Source organism: Ixodes scapularis, unplaced genomic scaffold, assembly GCF_016920785.2.
Source record: "Ixodes scapularis isolate PalLabHiFi unplaced genomic scaffold, ASM1692078v2 PGA_scaffold28__5_contigs__length_5199819, whole genome shotgun sequence".
NCBI classification, from domain to species: domain Eukaryota; kingdom Metazoa; phylum Arthropoda; class Arachnida; order Ixodida; family Ixodidae; genus Ixodes; species Ixodes scapularis.
This window is the reverse complement of record NW_024609855.1, coordinates 4,223,989-4,242,657: the sequence shown is the minus strand read 5'-3', so window position 1 is coordinate 4,242,657 and position 18,669 is coordinate 4,223,989. Positions and strand designations below refer to the sequence as shown.

The 18,669-nt window shown below is 50.6% G+C and overlaps 1 pseudogene; it reads right to left on the bottom strand.

Moving 5' to 3' along the window:
• Positions 1-349: 349 nt before the first annotated feature.
• On the bottom strand, positions 350-12,342 carry LOC120849212 (annotated as a pseudogene).
• Positions 12,343-18,669: the final 6,327 nt, after the last annotated feature.

The window sequence follows — 18,669 nt, the reverse complement described above, 5'->3', positions numbered from 1 at the left end:
GCACCGCGGCCTTCGTAACAAGCATGGTCGGCCGCCGATACACTTCAAATAATCTGGTAAAAAATGTGTGCATCTTGGTCGGGACCATGTTGAACTTTGATAAAAGCGTTCTCCATAACGAGGGATTACTTTACTTGTTTTCAGACACTTGCATGCACCTAATGTGTTCTCCCTTTTGTTGTAAATCGCTCTTCACCAAAAATCGGGAACCCGTAAAAATAAAAGAACAGCAGAGCCCACGCGGGCCTGCGGAACTAAAGAGCATCTCACATGCCGATGAGAGGTGGTGGCGCCACGGGGCACAAGCCTGAACAGACGGGCGCCAATGGTGGTTGGTGGCAGACTTCATTTAGTCACGCTCAATGCTGTTGGGAAGCAAGCAGACATATAGAGCTCCATCCTGCACAAAGTTAACTTCAAGGCACACCTGGGCCACGTCGTCTGGCTTCACAGCCATAAATATGTCTTCTGGCATCATCACCATCTCAACAATGTGTCCTGGAAAGTGCAAGCTGGATTCCTTGCGCACAAGCTCCTTGCACAGGATCACACACTCATCCTCATCTCGTAGATAAAGTACTCGCCAAATTCCACCAAACCGACCATCCTTGCATTGTATGATAGAGGAATTTCTCCTCTTTGCTCGCGTGTACTTCATGCTATGGCACAGCTGCCTTGCCAGGATCAGGCGTTCATGCTCCATCACTGGTGATGGGCAGAAACTGAGAGTTTCCTGCAGGGCAGTGACTTCATCCTGAGAGAAGTCAAGTCCCGGCTTGGCACTGCCCAAAAGGCAGGCCCCAGGCGTGTAAAACGCCTCCTTGATGTGGGCATAGCCCAACATCTTTTTACAGAAGACCTTAGTGTCTTGGGACAGAAGCTGATGGCTCAGGACAAGGTCCAACTCTTGGGCCATCATCGCACGCTCAATCACTTGCCCAGGGACGCCCTTGGCTGCCGTCACATGCCGCAAAAGCTGGCCGTTGCCAGACTCGAACGTAAATGCCGAGTTGGCCCAGAGCGGCCCCATGCGTCGGACTGTGTTCGCCAGGTGCAGCAGCTGATGGACGTTCAAGGTCATGGCTGCCTGACCGTAGAGGATGGGAACCTGCGCCACGAACTTCTTGAGCAGCGTTTCTGCAAAGAACATAGAAAAAGGTGGTGTACGATGTAGTAACAATTTATATGTAAGCCATTATTACATGATTATTGGTGGAACCATTTTTAGTTTCTTCTAAATCTGAATTGCGAGGGGTCAAGTTATAATCAGAACTAATAAGCATCTTACCGCTGACAAAGACAAAACAGTCGCAATTTCGGAATACCTAGCTTTGCTACAGGTTCTGTCGGCTGTACCAGTAGGGTTGCGGCATTCTGCCTGTTTGTTTTACAAGCTCTTTCATTTTTGAACTGCACATGCAGGTATACCGAAACAACACATTGGCATGGAATGCACGGAATGAACATATGGCAGTGAAGGGCGCGCGGTACAGCAGTACACTGTAGCCAAGCAGCCGCGTGACGGCGCACCGAGTAACGGGAGTGGCAGCAGTTGATGTCAAGGCCACACCAAACCACCTACTGGAAGTTGGAATGCCCTCTGTTCGCACGGTCACTATGTAGTTACACAACCAGGCACGTGGCCAGAATTTTGATTCAAGGGGCCCGCCCATGACGAAATGCTGCATAAGGGGGAGGGGAGAGAGGAGGCCCCAGCAAAATGGAAGGTTTCGGGGGGGGGGGGGGGGGGCGGGCCGGGCTCTATGGCCCCACCCCCCTGGCTACCTGCCTGCACACAACCCATGTTATAGTTTGAGCGTCTGGAGTGTCTGCAGTGCCTGGTTGGGACCACACGTCCGTGTTAAAGGTGCCAGCCACACATCTCTGTATTGACACGTGGTCTGAGCAGTCTAAGTTTTCAGCGCTTCTTTAAGACTATGAGGGCTGTCATTCTTCGTGCGGAAAAAGCCAACTGCGCTGCTGGATGCAAGCTTGACGTGTTGCAGTAGGCAACACGTCAAGCATCTGCAATCGCACAGGATCTTTGACGGTTAAACGAAGAGGCACAAAGTCTGAATGCTTTTCTGAGCAAGATGAAAAGCTATGCCACAAATATGTGCTATCAGACCCAGTCTGTGATGCACAAAATGCTGCACATGTAGGAAACAAACAATTCGTAAGCCTGTGTATATTCAAATTAACCTGGAAAGGATGATTTAATTTTCCAAAGTTTACTATAACTTGAGACAAATTACAGAAATAATTAAGCTAAAAAAGAGAAAACTAATGGTTAGGTCTAACATAATACTCAAAAGAAAAATATGTACTATCGGGGAAAAATGAAATGTGAACAGAGGAGCGCGTCGCTCGCGGTACAGGCTGCGCCACCAGGAAGGGAGCCTAGGGACGAAGGTGGGTGGCCTACTCCGATGTGTTCACGCCCCTCCCTCTGCGCTCCCCAAGCTTCAGCAGTGCGCCTCTTAGTGTGCTGAAAGCTATCACCGCTATCTTTGCTGGCTCAGTGCGTGCGGTGCGAAGAAGCTCGCTGCACGCGCCGAGCGAGCAAAGATAGCAGTGATAGCTTTCAGCGCACTGAGAAGCGTGCTGCCGAAGCTTGGGGAGCGCAGTGCGAAGGGCGTGAACACATCAGAGTAGGCCACGCACCCTCGCCTCTAAGCTCACTTCCAGGTGGCACAGCCTGTACCGTGAGCCACGCGCTCCTCTGTTTGCATTTCATTTTTCCCCGATAGTACAATATGTAAAAAATACCCCGAACTGCCCGACCAAACCGAGGCTTAAATTACCAGCCCTGAATTACCAGCACCAAGATAAGAGAAAGCCTAGTCACTGCTCCTCACCTAATGTAAAACATCACCTCTTGAATAATGTTAGCAGAATGATTGGTTGCAGTAATTCATACTGCACAAGGTAGTGTGACAGACAAACTCTTTGCTTACCAGCACGATTAATCTGAGACGGGCTGATCTCCATGCGCAGCAGGAGGTGAACAGCCTCCGCAAGCCGAGCCAGGTGCCTCCAGAAGCGGGGGTGCAGCACACCAAGAGTGCAGGGAAGGCAGTAGAAAAGGAGCCAGAGCCTCCACTCACTAGCTTTCCAGAAAGCCCTTTTGAGGATGGATCTCGGGAGCCGGGTGATGCAGTGAGGAGGCTTGACCTTGAGTAGCCGCTGGTTCACCACACCGAGCACTGCTGGTTTCCCTGGATGTGCAAAATATAATATAGCAACTTCACAAACTTTCTATCAGTGGCATGGTTACGTCAAACACTAACAATGTCAGAATTTTCAGGCTTCGAAAACAATTCTGCCCTATATTAACGTTATAATCATTCAGGCTCCCTTTTTTACCATTCTTGCTTGTCCAATAAATATTAATAACAGTTCCTGTCTAACTCGTCTTGAATCATCCAAACCGAATTTTTCTTATTGTGTACTGTCTGCCAGCCACTAAAACAAGTCACAAAAATTGATAATTTCTCATGAGTAACATCTTAGGCTGTCAGCTTGGTTGGGCTAGAGCTATTGGGGCATGGGGAGAGTTTAGACGGTAGGCATGACAACAGATGTGCTGCCTCAGAGAAGAGTGCTGAAGGAGTGACAGGGCAAGAGAAAGCGAGGAGAATACAACTGCCAGGTTTATGCAGTAGCGTAGCCTCCTACATAAACAAAAAAAAAATGAAGCAGAAAGAGAGACCACATATACACAGTGCAGGAAAAATGCTGTAGCCATTCTGTGAAACAGAACATTCTCTGCAGTATGGCTTTGTGGGCTGATGTTCCTGTGCCATGCAACCCACACATAGCGCAACCACAGATGGATAGTTAATTCCTACCTCATGCTCCAGGCCGCAACGTGGAAACGTTATTTGTCAAGTATACTTTGTTGAGTTTCTAACACCTCGGCCCCTTCAATTTAAGAAAGCTTAGCATGGATGCAATATTTGGACACCCTGGCCTGTAATTCATTTGCACAAGATCAAGCTAGCAAAAAATAACATAATTTACAGTTAAGTGTGCAAGACTGGTCATGCAGCAGAGCCAAAGTTAAAAGTGCTCATGCCCATGCATAGATGACTGAGCTGCCCTCTCAGAATAAGAGATAGTATACAGTGTACACACAGCAGTAGAGCCTCAAGCCAAGAACCGTAATTAAGCTGTCAAGCTTACCAATGTAGAACTGGCACTCCGAGTTTGAAGACGCTACAAGCAGCTCCGTTATTTGCCTTGTGACCCCCAGCAAGACACAATGCATATTGCCGCGCGCAAGGCTGAGAAAGCAACGCTCGGTCACGGTCCTCCAGAAAGTTCCCGTTTATTCATGTACCGCACGTAACTTCTATCATTTATCCCTGCTTTTGTTTTCTAGAAAGTGCGTGTTCGTTCTCACCCCGATCACGCGACGCTCGAACCGCTTTCGCCGAATCTTCGAGATAGCGGCGCACTCTAGATAAGAGGCCGCCCGCGACCTTGTCGAGTCAGTCTCGCCCTAGCGCTCGATTCTGCTGACATGCCGACTTCGACGCCCGCGACGCTCTGCTTTCTTCTGTTTCCTTCTTTATTTTTGGCACAAGTTCGCCACATTAAACGTTTATTTATTTATGTTTATTTCTTGTTTATTGGTCACGACTCACCACCCGTGACATTCTGGTGGAGGTGCGGGGTACCGCATGTTCGTGCAGCGCAGCCCTCCGAGTTCCCGCAGTACAAGTCCGAATCCAAGCTCCCGAGGACCCAACGAAGACCAGATCGAGACTCGATCAAGTCGCCGCACCCAAGGGCTAAACCCGGAATACGGATTTCTACCACCCAGGACCAGGCAGCCGACGATGGCCAACCAGTCGCAGACACCCGCCGCTCCTGCCGTCGTCTACCTACCCGTCGCTCCTCGGACACCGGTTCCGTTCCACAGCGAACTCCACGAAGACGTTGAAGACTGGATCGACCAATTCGAACGCGCCACCCACCACAATAGCTGGACCAACGAGCAACGACTGCAAAACGTGTATTTCTCGCTCGAGGGGACTGCCAGAAGCTGGTACGAAAATCACGAGTCTTCATTGACATCCTGGGACATTTTCAAGAGCCAGCTGAAGGCGACATTTGTCAACCAGCACCGCCGAGAGAGAGCCGAAGACTTACTTCGTACCAGGACTCAAAGCCCCAACGAGAGCATTACCGGCTTCGTGGAGGATGTTCTCCGCCTAAGCGCCCGCGCCGATCTTCAGGCTACCGAGGAGAAGAAGCTGCACCACCTGATGAGGGGTGTGAAAAGCGAGATTTTCGGCGGCCTCATCCGGAATCCCCCAACAACAGTCGACGAGTTCATCACGGAGGCGACAAATATGGAACGGGCCTTGCTAGCCCTCGCCAGACACTACCAACGACACCCTGGCGTAACTACTCTAGCGACATCTGGATCCGACCTGGGCACCACCCTCCCCGGCATCCGTGACCTTATCCGTGAAGCCGTCCAGGAGGAGTAGAAGTTGCTACCTGCTGCCACGAGCCTGGCTACGCCCTCAGTCGCCGAGATTGTCCAGGAAGAACTTCAGCAGGCGCTGCAGCCAGAAGTTCTCGCCAGCGCCGCCCCTGAACCACCGAAGCTGAGCTACGCCGCAGCTACCCGACGACCACCACCCCCTGCTCACCCGTATACGGCGCCACCTCGACTTGAACCTCCAGCGCCGCAGTATTCACGACGCCATGAAGATCGGGCGTACGTCCGCCCAGAACAAGCTGCTCCACGAAAGACCGACGTGTGGAGGACGGCCGATCCACGCCCGTTGTGCTACCACTGCGGGGAGGCCGACCATATCTACCGTCGTTGTCCCTACCGGCAAATGGGCCTGCGTGGGTTCTATTCGAACGACCCACGCCCGAGGTACGGCGAACGCCCTCACGACATCGAGGAGTACCTCCGACGATCACCCTCCCCAGTGTCGTCTCTCCGCCGTGAAGCCCGCTCCCCATCGCCACGACGTTCAGCCTCCCCAGCGCCACGATCCCGCCGAGAGAGCCTGTCTCCCCTGCGTCGTCGGGAAAACTGAGTGCGGCAACGCCTGGAGGTGACGTTGCCGAAAACGACGGAAGCAAACAGCCTCCAAGAACGCCGGAGCGCTCCCACTCTCTCGACGACCCGCATTGCACCGACGCGCCTGCAACGGTGTCCAACAACCTAAACGTTGTTATCGATGGCCAAAACGCATCGGCACTCGTTGACACCGGGGCAGACTACTCAGTATTGAGTGGCAGGCTCTCTCGCCACCTTCGAAAAGTCACGACGCCGTGGGATGGACCGCAGATACGAACCGCCGGAGGACACCTCATCACGCCTGTCGGAAGGTGCACCGCTCGCGTCGAAATTCACGGCGAGACGTGTCCTGTGAAATTCGTCATTCTACAAGACTGTTCCAGAGACGTCATTCTCGGCATGGACTTTTTGTGTGAATACGGCGCCGTCATCGACCTTGGTGAAAACAGATTGACGCTGCGGACACCTGTTCCGCCTTCGGAGAAACTCCAAACTGCGTCAGCCGCCGTCCGAGTCGCTGCCGACCACGTGAATCTGCCGCCGCGATCAAGTGTTGTCGTACCTGTCGTGACCGATGCAGCTACCCGTAGCGAAGTTCTTCTGGAAGGTAACCTCCAGTTGCTCCTGGGAAGAGGAATAGGCGTCCCACGAGGAGTAGCTGAACTTCAGGATGGCCGCACTGTGGTCCTCGTGACGAACTTCCGGAATGAAACGCAACACCTCACAAAAGGTGCAGCCGTTGGCCACGTCGAGGATCTCCGAAACTCCGCCGAAATTGCCGCCATTACTGATGAATCCTCCCCACCTCAGCAAGACGGTACGTCGCCAGCGCAACTCGACATCGACCCTAAGCTTCCGGACCCGAAACGACGGCAGCTGATTAACCTCCTCGCCGAATACCGTGACTGATTTGCGACGTCGTCGAAGGTACGCCAAACAGCCGTTGCGAAGCACCGCATCATTGCCGAGGACGACGCGCGCCCTGTGCATCGATCACCGTACAGAGTCTCCGTTAAAGAAAGGGAGGTGATCCAGGAGCAAGTTCAAGAGATGCTGAACGACGACATAATCCAACCATCAAGCAGTCCGTGGGCCTCTCCAGTCGTACTGGTTAAGAAGAAGGACGGAACGCTTCGGTTCTGCGTGGACTATCGGCAGCTGAACGCGGTGACGAAGAAAGACGTCTACCCACTCCCCCGAATCGACGACACGTTAGACCGGCTGCGCCACTCTCGATACTTCTCATCGATGGGCCTGAAGAGCGGCTACGGGCAGATCGAAGTCGACGAACGGGACCGAGAGAAGACAGCTTTCGTCACGCCGGATGGGCTGTACGAGTTCAAGGTAATGCCCTTCGGACTATGTACGGCGCCAGCAACTTTCCAGCGTGTTATGGACACCGTACTGGCAGGACTGAACTGGCAGAGCTGTCTGGTCTACCTCGATGACGTCGTGGTGTTTTCCGGCGACTTCGACGAGCACTTGCGACGACTCCGAGCTGTTCTTCAAGCCATACGGACCGCTGGACTCACCCTCAAGCCGTCAAAGTGTCGGTTCGCCTATGACGAACTGAAGTTTCTAGGTCACGTGGTTAGCAACGAAGGCGTGCGCCCAGACCCTGAGAAGACTCGCGCCGTCGCGTCATTTCCAGTGCCGACAGACAAAAAGGCCGTGCGAAGATTCCTTGGACTTTGCGCCTACTATCGTCGCTTCGTTCGGGATTTCGCACGGATTTCCGCACCGCTCACAAACCTCACGAAGGACGCCGAGAGGTTCGAATGGGCCGAGGAACAACAGCGGGCATTCGACGAGCTGAAGCGACGACTCCAGACGCCTCCGGTTCTTGGACATTTCGATCAGGATGCGGACACCGAGATTGACACTGACGCAAGTAACGCAGGACTTGGCGCGGTACTAGTTCAAGTACAAGAAGGCACCGAACGAGTCATCGCCTACGCAAGTCGTACACTGTCCAAGGCAGAGAGAAATTACTCCACGACTGAGAAAGAATGCCTTGCGGTCGTCTGGGCAATCACGAAGTTTCGTCCGTACTTGTACGGAAGCCCGTTCCGCGTAGTCACGGACCACCACTCGCTCTGCTGGCTTGCGAACCTCAAGGACCCGTGAGGACGCCTCGCTCGGTGGAGCCTCCGGCTACAAGAGTTCAACATGACTGTGGTTTACAAGTCAGGACACAAGCACAGCGACGCTGACTGCCTGTCCAGGGCCCCTGTCGAAACACCTTCCGGCTGCAGCGACGACGATGATGACGAGTGCTTTCTAGGGGTAGTGAACACCGATGACATGGCACGACGTCAACGAGACGATCCGGAGCTGCGAGCCTTAATCGAGCACCTGGAAGGGCGCGGCGGTACCGTATCCCGTGTTTTCTCATGAGCCGTGCCGACCTTCACCATTCGACAAGGTGTACTCTACTAAGAGAACTTCGGGAACAACAACTCGCCGTGGCTGCTGGTAATCCCGACCGACCTTCGAGGGGAGATCTTTCAAGCATGTCACGACGACCCGACGTCCGGACACCTTGGATACAGCCGGACACTGGCCCGTATTCGTGAAAAGTATTACTGGCCCAAGCTCCCCAAGACCGTCCACCTGTACACACGATCATGCCACGAGTGCCAGCGACGCAAGAAACCTCCGACGAGGCCGGCCGGACTCCTGCAGCCTATTTCTCCTCCAACTGCACCCTTCCAGTTGATCGGAATGGATCTACTTGGTCCTTTTCCGCCTTCGACGTCGGGGAACCGCTGGATCATCGTCGCCACAGATTATCTCACGCGGTACGCCGAAACGAAAGCTCTTCCTTCAGGGGCTGCTGTGGAAGTCGCCAAGTTTTTCATTGAGTCCATCGTCCTCCGGCACGGCGCTCCAGAAGTTCTGAAATACAGATCGCGGATCATCGTTCATGGCACAACTGACCCAAGAAATCTTCCGACTCAGTCACTCCAGCCATCGTCGTACAACTGCGTACCACCCGCAGACCAACGGGCTGACGGAGCGACTCAACAAGACAATCGCCGATATGATCTCTATGTACGTCGACGTAGAGCACAAGACGTGGGACGAGGTGCTGCCCTACGTCACGTTCGCCTACAATACGGCGGTTCAAGAGACCACTGGATTCACCCCTTTCCAGCTGGTACATGGTCGGAAGGTAACGACCATGCTGGACGCCATGCTGCCCCATGAGCCATCTGACAACGAGAGCGACGACGCCCAGGCGGTTGCTCAACGCGCCGAAGAAGTTCGCCAGCTCGCCCGACTCCTGATTCAAGACCAGCAACGCGTCGACGCCGGCCGCTACAACCTTCGTCGCAGGGACGTCCACTTCCAGCCCGGAGATAGGGTGTGGGTATGGACGCCCATCCGTCGCCGCGGCCTCAGTGAGAAACTGCTGAAACGGTACTTTGGACCATGGAAGGTACTTCGTCGCCTCGGCGAGCTGAACTACGAGGTGATGCCCGACGGAACACGAACATCGTCACGCCGCCCACCACGACCTGAGGTCGTCCACGTCGTGCGCCTGAAGCCGTACTACGCTCGATAGGACTGTGGACCTTTTGTGCTCCAAAAGACTCTTTAGTTTATCGTTCTTTTTTATTTTGATTTGTTTTACACTGCATCGGGGCGATGCACTTTTAGAGGGGGGAGTAATGCCGCGCGCAAGGCTGAGAAAGCAACGCTCGGTCACGGTCCTCCAGAAAGTTCCCGTTTATTCATGTACCGCACGTAACTTCTATCATTTATCCCTGTTTTTGTTTTCTAGAAAGTGCGTGTTCGTTCTCACCCCGATCACGCGACGCTCGAACCGCTTTCGCCGAATCTTCGAGATAGCGGCGCACTCTAGATAAGAGGCCGCCCGCGACCTTCTCGAGTCAGCCTCGCCCTAGCGCTCGATTCTGCTGACACGCCGACTTCGACGCCCGCGACGCTCTGCTTTCTTCTGTTTCCTTCTTTATTTTTGGCACAAGTTCGCCACATTAAACGTTTATTTATTTCTGTTTATTTCTTGTTTATTGGTCACGACTCACCACCCGTGACAATATAATCGACTGGGTATCCCCCGACAGGGTCGAAGTTGGGGACTGCGGCAAGAGCAGATACCCCTTTAACGCCTTCCACGGGTTCGCGGAACCTCTCGGCAAGCTTGGTGTCCCTTGCCACTGACTCTGCTGTCCTCCCAGCTGGCTCCGGGTCCTCCTGAATGTAGCGTATGCAGCCTGCAACAAAAAAATTTAATTATTGATTTTGTTTGTCGGCTAACATCATCTTTCAAGAGAAAAGCCATACCTCATGCTCCAAGTGAAATGCATACTATACTCTGTTTCACCTTATGATGTACCGCAGGAAAGGCTGCAAGCGCGAGCTCCTTGCTCTGGGGCACACCTCAGCGGCACAAGCTCTCGCCAGTTAAGAGCGGCTGCCAACGCTATAAGCTCGCGCTTCTAGCCTTCGCTGCGGTACAACATAAAGTGAAACGAAGTATAGACGCTTTGCAGCAGCCTTGCATGGACGCCGCCATAGCTGACCTTCAGTTTTTGTTTCCTCTTATTTTGTTTCTTTCACTTCATCATTACTATAGCAGGCCAGGTTATTGCCATATTAGATTCAAGTGTGTCATTTTCTAAAGCATCGGCCTTTGTAGAGGATATTTTACTACCGTTTCAGTTGCTCGGCATCTCGGTAAGACAAGAGAAGGTCGGCTATGGCGGCTGTAATTTGGCGCGTGTGTAAAGCGTCAATAGTGTACTGCAGAAACACAAGGTCAATGCAAAAATAGCTGCAAAAATGTGCGAAATCTGGATCCTGAACAAGTGTTCTTTGAGCGATGAATGCAGTGGCTTATAAAATAAAATATGTTTAATTCAATGTCAGCATGCTGCATTGAATATATAATGAATAACAAAGGTAGGGACAGCCTTGCTATCAGCTTACCTCCAATGTGTTCTCCTCTGATCAGGCACCAGGGGCATCCAAAATACCCCGAGTACAGTACGTGGTTCTGCACAGCTGCATGTGCAGGGGCACCTGCACAACAGCAGAGGAGGTGCACTTTTGAAGTGTTGTTGACTGTTTTGCACGTCCACTGAATTGGCTCCACGTCCACCAACACATCGGCAAACTTGCTCATGAACTGCAGCATGTTGGGATGCTTCTTCCCACACCATAGTCCAGCGAGCGTTGTGTTGGTGAACCTTTTCTCGGGCGGAAGCTCACTGACTGTAAACTGGATTGGCCAGATTGAGGAGTTGGAGGACTTGAACACCGGGCTCCCGTAGTTGTTGACAATTAACGTCAGGTCACCCGTCTTTAGCACGCCGGTCTCTTTGAGGCTCCGGTACGCAGAACCGCTGGTTATCTCCTTCACGTCTGGGCTGTCCGCAAGTGTCTCAGGGAGAGTGAGGTGTTCGCCGAGAGCTTGCTTGGTTTTGGATATGATATGTTTAACCTGCTCCCGCACATTCAGGATCGTAAAGTAGCTCCCAGCCTTGAGAACTTCATCACCATCAGCAGAGGCCTGGCACATGGCACATGTTAACTTCCCCGACTGGTCAGGCTCAAGCAATCCAGTGCAGTTGTTATTCTCGCAGTAGAAAAATTTCTTTGACATACCCGAAGTTTTTCGAGCCCACAACTTTCGGAACAAGTATTTAGTACCTGGAAGAACACTCCTCCTGTCCAACCATTTTGTTTACCACTTTAAGGATGTCATCCAACGCAGTCCACGTACAATTGTGGGCGTGAACAAGAGACATAAGCATTGCGACGGCAGATGCTGTGGTTGTGGTCGAGTGGGGTAAGGTCGAAGTGCCGAAATGGGCAAAACACTGCTCCATGAGCTCATCGTCCGTGGTGACGGACACAAAGTCACGTGGACAGCTGCTTTCCCACGCGAAGGTGTCATCTTCCGACGCGAAGGTGTCATCTTCCGACGTGAAGGGGCCATCCTCCGACGGATTGTTGTCTTCCGACGTGCTTCCTTCGAAGTCTGACAGCAAGTGTACATCTTCACCTCCTCCTCCCCACTGCTGTTCCTCATCGGACGCGGTCAGGTCACCGTCGGACGCTAGCGTTCCCTCTTGGGGTGTGTCGGTGCTCGAGGTCGAACGGCGAGTCAGCTCGGGCGACAAGTTCGGTGAAGTTGCTGGACTTGGAGCAGACGTGGACATCCGCGCTGTCTCCTGGTAGGGCAGCGTAGACTTCGGTACAATGTATTCTGTACCTTTTTCGATATATCTCTTCCTTCGGTTCGGTCGGCCGTCGTCTTCCATCGTGAAAGAACGGAGACGAAGCGACGACACTGAACGATTCGCGCAAGGAGTTTATACGAAACAAAAACTCATTTCCGCGCGAAGTCTACGCTGCGAGCCGGGCGCGCGACGAGCCTGTATTGATAAATAGATAATGGGATGCAAAGATGAAAGTTAACAATCCAGAAAATTAAGAGCACAAACCGAGGTGGAGCGAGAGTCAACAAAGAACTCGCGAAAACGAAACAAGGTTCCGCCACGAGTCAAAGTAAACCACCGAGAACAAGATGCATAAGACGAGGTTCCCCGACGAGTGCAAATAAACAATCGAGGTCAAATTCACGAGAAAATGAAACGAGGTTCTGTGATGAGTGGAAATCCAACGATCGAGAACACGAAGCTCAAGAGCACAAAATGAGGTGCTCCGACGAGAGAGTCGAGTACGGGAAAACAAAACGAGGTACCGCGATGAGTCAAAATCACCAATCAAGAACAGGAAGCACGATAAAACAAAACGAGGTTCCGCGATGAGTCAGAATCAACTATCAAGAACAGAGGTTCCGCGATGAGTCAAAATCAAGGATCGCAAACAAGCAGCAGAGCACAAGAAGCGGTTCAGCAACGATCGCGACGGGTGACTCATCTGGCGGCCTGACTGGCAGGTCCAGAAACTGCGACAACACGAAACCGAAACTAGAAAATGAGTATTAACAGAACTCAATTTGTTTATAACAAACATCCGCGCTGGAAAGATATAAAGACGATGGGTTTTTGACTAAAGGAACTTCAGATTCCACAAGATATCTTACTCTTACTTTAAGAAGGTTGTTATTTTTTAACTGACTACAATCAACATTAGCTACGGCCAATTTTGGCTACAGCTATGACTATGGCTAACTAAACCCGACGCTTCTTCCCTTAATTGCTTCCTCGTCCCGAAACTTCCCGCGCGTCACGGTATTTCTTGTTTTTGCTCAGTAAGCATTGTTCTTTTAGTTTTTAGATATAATATTTGGGGATTTCATTTCTTAGTTGTGTTTATTAACGTGTCTTATTTTCTTTTTTATATATTTCTTTATATTATATACTTTTTGTTCGCCGACCCTGAGCATGTTTGCGTACGTGCGGTACGAGGACAAGCACAAAGCTATAGTTCCTATTTCGCTAATTAAACGGTTTAAGCCGGAACATGTAGAAGACTTTAATTATCAAAAGACGAAGATGGTCTTTTGGATGGCCGAGGACGGCACCCAGCGCGGCTTCTACAAGGGAAAGATCCTCAAACTCGGAGGTAAGTTGCTTCATGTTAAATGCCTGCGGGAAAGGCTTTGAAGTTTCAGCGTTCACCAGAAATTTTGTATGCCTTTTTTTACTGATTTTGGGAGTGGTAATAAAAAGGCTGTGTCCACAGTGCCGTCTCGCGGCACTCCAATCGCGCCTACAATTGCCGTCCGAGAGTCGGACGGCGCGTGTCTCACTGGGGAGCTCGTTAACACACCTCACGCCGCTTCGCCTGCGTTCACGCCGCTTCGCGGCGGCAGTATGCGGTTGCTAATTACTAAACTATTGACCCATTTGGCCCTATCATACACGCCGCTTCGCGGCGTCCAGCCGGCAAACCAAGCCCCGCTCTACCCGTTGCACCTCCGGAAACTAAGTCCCATACCATTTCGTTCAGCGAAATTTCGGCGACAACTGTCTAACTAAATGGTATGAGACTCCCTTTCCAGAGGTGCAATGGGAGACGGTGGGCTTGAGTTGTCGGCTGGACGGCGTGTACAGTGGGCTAAATGGGTTAGTAGGTTTGTGACTAGCAGCCCCAGACTGTGAAAGCGGCGTGAACGCAGGCGGGGGGATTGGTTAATGCGCTCCCCAGTGATACACGGGCCGTCCTAAAAGGGCGACCGAAATTGCACGAGCTCTCCGCGTCGTGCGTATATACCTTTCCAGTCGAGATGCACGACGTAGTGCGTATAGCTTTACTCTTAGTTAATATTTGGCTCCCTATCGTCCTGCGACGTTTCGTCGACAACGCATTTGAGTTTTGCAGCTATAGTTGCAAAAGAAAATATGTTGTCTAAAAAAAGTACAGCTGTTATTTTTGGATTTGACCTTGGGTCCACTCCGTGGGAAACAACCGCATTACCACAGAGCTACGCCACACATTGGGCAGCCCTTTTCGACAATCCATTTTATATACAGCATTATTTTTTTTTTTTTTTTGCATAATGAATTTTTGAAGTTGCTAAAAGCTGGCTCGTGATTCCCTGGGGTGTGTTTACCCAAGCGCCCCCCTCTTCCCCCGTAAACCTGGCGAGAAGCATAAAGTTTCGCATCGTGCATTTGCAGAGAGCAAGTCGCCTGCTCCTTGCGCAGGAGTTGCGGGGACGTCAGAACGACACTCAGCTCTGATTGGCTTTGATTGAAAGAAATAACGGGTAGACCGATTCGAGATGCCTTGAGGTCTTGAGGTCCACTATTTTTTTCGATCAGCCAATAAGAGCTCGGAGTCCTGACATCATCATAACTCCTGTGCTAGAAGCAGACAAACTTTCGTTTTGCATAGACATTTCCGGTCGCGGTGCATGGCATAGTCTGTATAGCATATTACTATCACTTGATGTTATGTACTCATAAAGGGTGTCCCCGCCCGCCCCCCCCCCCCCCCCCGTCTCCCACACACAGAAACATACAAAAAAAAGCTTTTGTTTTACCGCAAAAATAAACTACTCATCACCGAACGCTCAATTTCCACTCAAGTTTAATTCCAGCGCTCAGACCGGGTGATAAAGTTTTGGAACTACCTGCCTGCTGAGTTTCAGGCATGCGCATTAGAATTACAGTTTTGCAAGCAATGTCAGGTGGGAACTTCCTTACAGTGGCATAGATAGAAATTTTTCTTGGTAGGTGGGGGGGGGGGGGGTATACGGCAAGTCAAAATGCATGTGTATGTGGCTGGATTTGGGGAAGGGGGGGGGGAATCGGTGGCCGAGTGGGCTTAAGCGCACACCCAGCTCGACGCGCGTGGAGTGAAAGCTCGCGCTGCAGAACCCAGGGATCCTGGGTTCAATCCCCACCCCTGCCCGTTTCGATCTGGATGAGCATCGTACCGGCGTGCGGTCGTGTATCACTACTGTGTGGTGCACGTTAAAGACACCAGGCTAGCGGTTGTACTGCACTGGCTAAATTGCTCATCTACAGCGTGTGACTCGTCGCAACTTTAATGGCTGACCCACTACACGCTGCATAAATATCCCCACAACCCAATTTTTTTGGCTGGGTTATGGGGGGGGAGGGAGGGGGGGTTGCTGAAGCACCATAAGCTTCCCCCCTTGCTATACCACTGACTTCATATGCTCGTGTCCTGTTCATAGTATCGTGCTGTGGTTCTGGGCCGGCCAGAAGAAGTACTGTAGCTCACAGTGCCATGCTAGTTGTGCTGTATGGGTAGCTTTTCAATAAGAACTTTGCAAAAGTGAACTTCCCCAATGCAGTTCACCCATTCTTGGCTGGATATCATGTTTCATTTGTGTCTTGCTCATTAATACAAACCACTTCTGTAGTATTCAGTTTGCATTATTGCTATTGATTTAAACATATGTTACACACGGTATTATTATTCATGTCTAAGAAAACTATTATTTGCTTCAGAAACCAGACTTGCTACATCGGGCGATGGTGAAGGAGAGGCTGGCATTGCCACGTGTCATTTAGGACACAGGAGAAGAACAGCCAGCAGAGGTAATTCAGTGCAATATGTTGTCTATAAGAGCTGTAATGATAGATTCACATTGGAAGTACGTCCGCAACCGCAAAGCAGATCTGCACGTTTTCAACCGCAATTAAGCCGCTGGAATTGTGCAGTTGAGGTGCGTTTTGGCCAACCGCTTCGTGACAGATTCCTTCCAACCACTTTCGTGAACTGCAAAGCGGCAACCAACTGCAACGTGATGCTGACGTGACGTCAGTGACTTTCGAAGCGAAATGGCACACTTCGCTGGTGAGGCATCTTATGCGCTGTAGTTCTAGCATTGCAGCCGGCTATTCAGCGAAGAAACATGATGTTCAAGTCCATCATTTGAATCTGCTGCGAAGATAGTTGACTCGTAATCTTAACTGGTTTCTGGTTTGGGTAATTCGAGCTGTTTATTATTTGGGGTGCCAAAGCCTGTCGCTGCGCTGCCTTGTTCGTCTTTCCCCGCAGAACATCAAAGCCCGCCTCCAATCACTCGAAGTTGCAGCTTCTGTACCTACCTCGGCATTCGCATAAACTGCTGAAAGCTTTTGATACCATGCATGACAACCTTGAAGGCTGATAGAGATGCGTTGAACATAATTGCGTAGCGCACACACTATTGCGGAACTGGCGGGACACCCAAGATAACTGTGCTAGCTTAACCTGTGATGTTTCTACCACCAAAAGGAATAAAAGAAATCTACTCAAGAAATCAAGTGTATACATACCAGACTATCCACAGGTAATTCATGCGGCGTTTATTTCAGCTTAAAGGGGCACTAAAGAGGGTTTTCTGATCGTTCTTGGTAATAACGGATTCTACGGGCCCCATGCATCCTAAAAATTCAAAAATTAAAATCATGCACGATTGTAATTTTTTGAATTTTAGGATGCTTAGGGCTCGTGAAACCCTGTTTAGTCCCCTTTTAATATAAACAAACAGCAGCCTCGATCGACGTGTGAGTGACGAGAGACGAGTCAGCCACCAAACAAGCCACTAGCCAGACACATTTCCCGCACCACACACTTCCCGCACTACTCCGAAAATAAAAAAAGCGAACGAAGAGGCAGGTAAATCAGGCCCTCTTATCCCGAAAACATGGTCAGCTACTCATGCAAAAAGGGTCCACTTTGAAGAAAGGGTCGGGTGCATCTTCTTTTAAGTCAGCAAGGCACACCTAGCTGGGCCTTGCCCGTGGGCGCGGTCGAAGGAATTGAAGACGTGGTTTGGCAGGTTCTTCTCTTCTTTTTTTTTTTTTTGCTACCTGAACTTGCGATGCATGTGTACCAAGTGCTCCGGCCTCTATAGCGTGCAAACAGCCCCCCCCCCCCCCCGAAAAAAAAAAGAAAAGATTTTTATATTTGGTTTTTGATTGTAAAACAAGGTTGCCGAACGCAAAACGCCAAGATCACACATGATTGCCGAGGAATCACCAACCGCGTCTCTGTGTGTCTGAGACGCGTTTGGCTCGCGAACCGCATCCATGACCTGGTTTGCAAACTCTGATCAACCGCCAGTGTGAACATAAGTGCTGTCCTAAAGGTCACTTTTGTTTCTCTCGGCATGTTTCCGGGCTGTTGGATTATTTCCTTCAGATGGTCAATACTACTTTTTTAAACACTGTTTTTAATTTTTTCTCCACTTTCTGAAATTGCCTCCACAGAGGTATGTGGCATTTATGTGCAATGGATACAATAAATGTAGGTTGCTGTAAATATGTTATTACAGGGGTGGCCAAACTGCAGCTCGAGAGCCGCATGTGGCTCTTTGTGTGTTAAAGTACGGCTCGTGGATCTCTCCCCCCCCCCCCCCCTTTCACCCCTCCACTTCCCCGCCTCCCTCCTGGTCACACAAGCACTTCCTCAAAAAGAGAAATGGAACATATCTTAAATCGAAAGACAGGTTGCGGTTTGGTGGACTTGAGCTACTGCTACTTTACATACAGTTGAACTGCTTTTGACTCCAATATATTGAAAGCAGTTCGAGTTTCCTTTATTGCTCTGGATAAAAGTTTGAGCCCCCCCTGGCTCTTGGAAGTTTCGTGGCTTTGTTTGCAGCTCTTAGGCCGGGTCAGCCTGGCCAATCCTGTGTTGTTACAACACAAGCTTGATGCACAGTTTTAAACCAATAAATGCGCAGGGCAGCATTCATCAGCTGCTGTGATCTTTTGAGGGTGGTTGGCATGTGCCATGGAAAAAGTGTCTACTTTCAAAAAAAAAAACAACAGCCCTCTAATTCCAGCTAGACCAATTTAGTGTTTCTTTAATATAGAAACAACCTAATGAAACAAATTCATTGACACTAATGACCTCTGCCGGCCTACAATCCACCGTTGAGATAATTCAAACCCCAAACAGAGAGAAAATAAATGGTTGTTTTGGAGAGACTTCCAGCCTTAAAAGCTCTAATAAAGTTGGAACAATCTGATATAGCTGAGTACAAGGAATTAAGTACCAGAGGTCTCCTTTAATCCCTTGTTGCCTTCATTACTTCAGGATCAAGCTTCCCAACAACAGTTTTTTTGGAATAAGTTTTATTGTTTTTATTGTCGATGTTTTAGGATGAAGGCTCATGCTCAGGAACTGTTGCTGAGCTGCCACCGACATCCCAG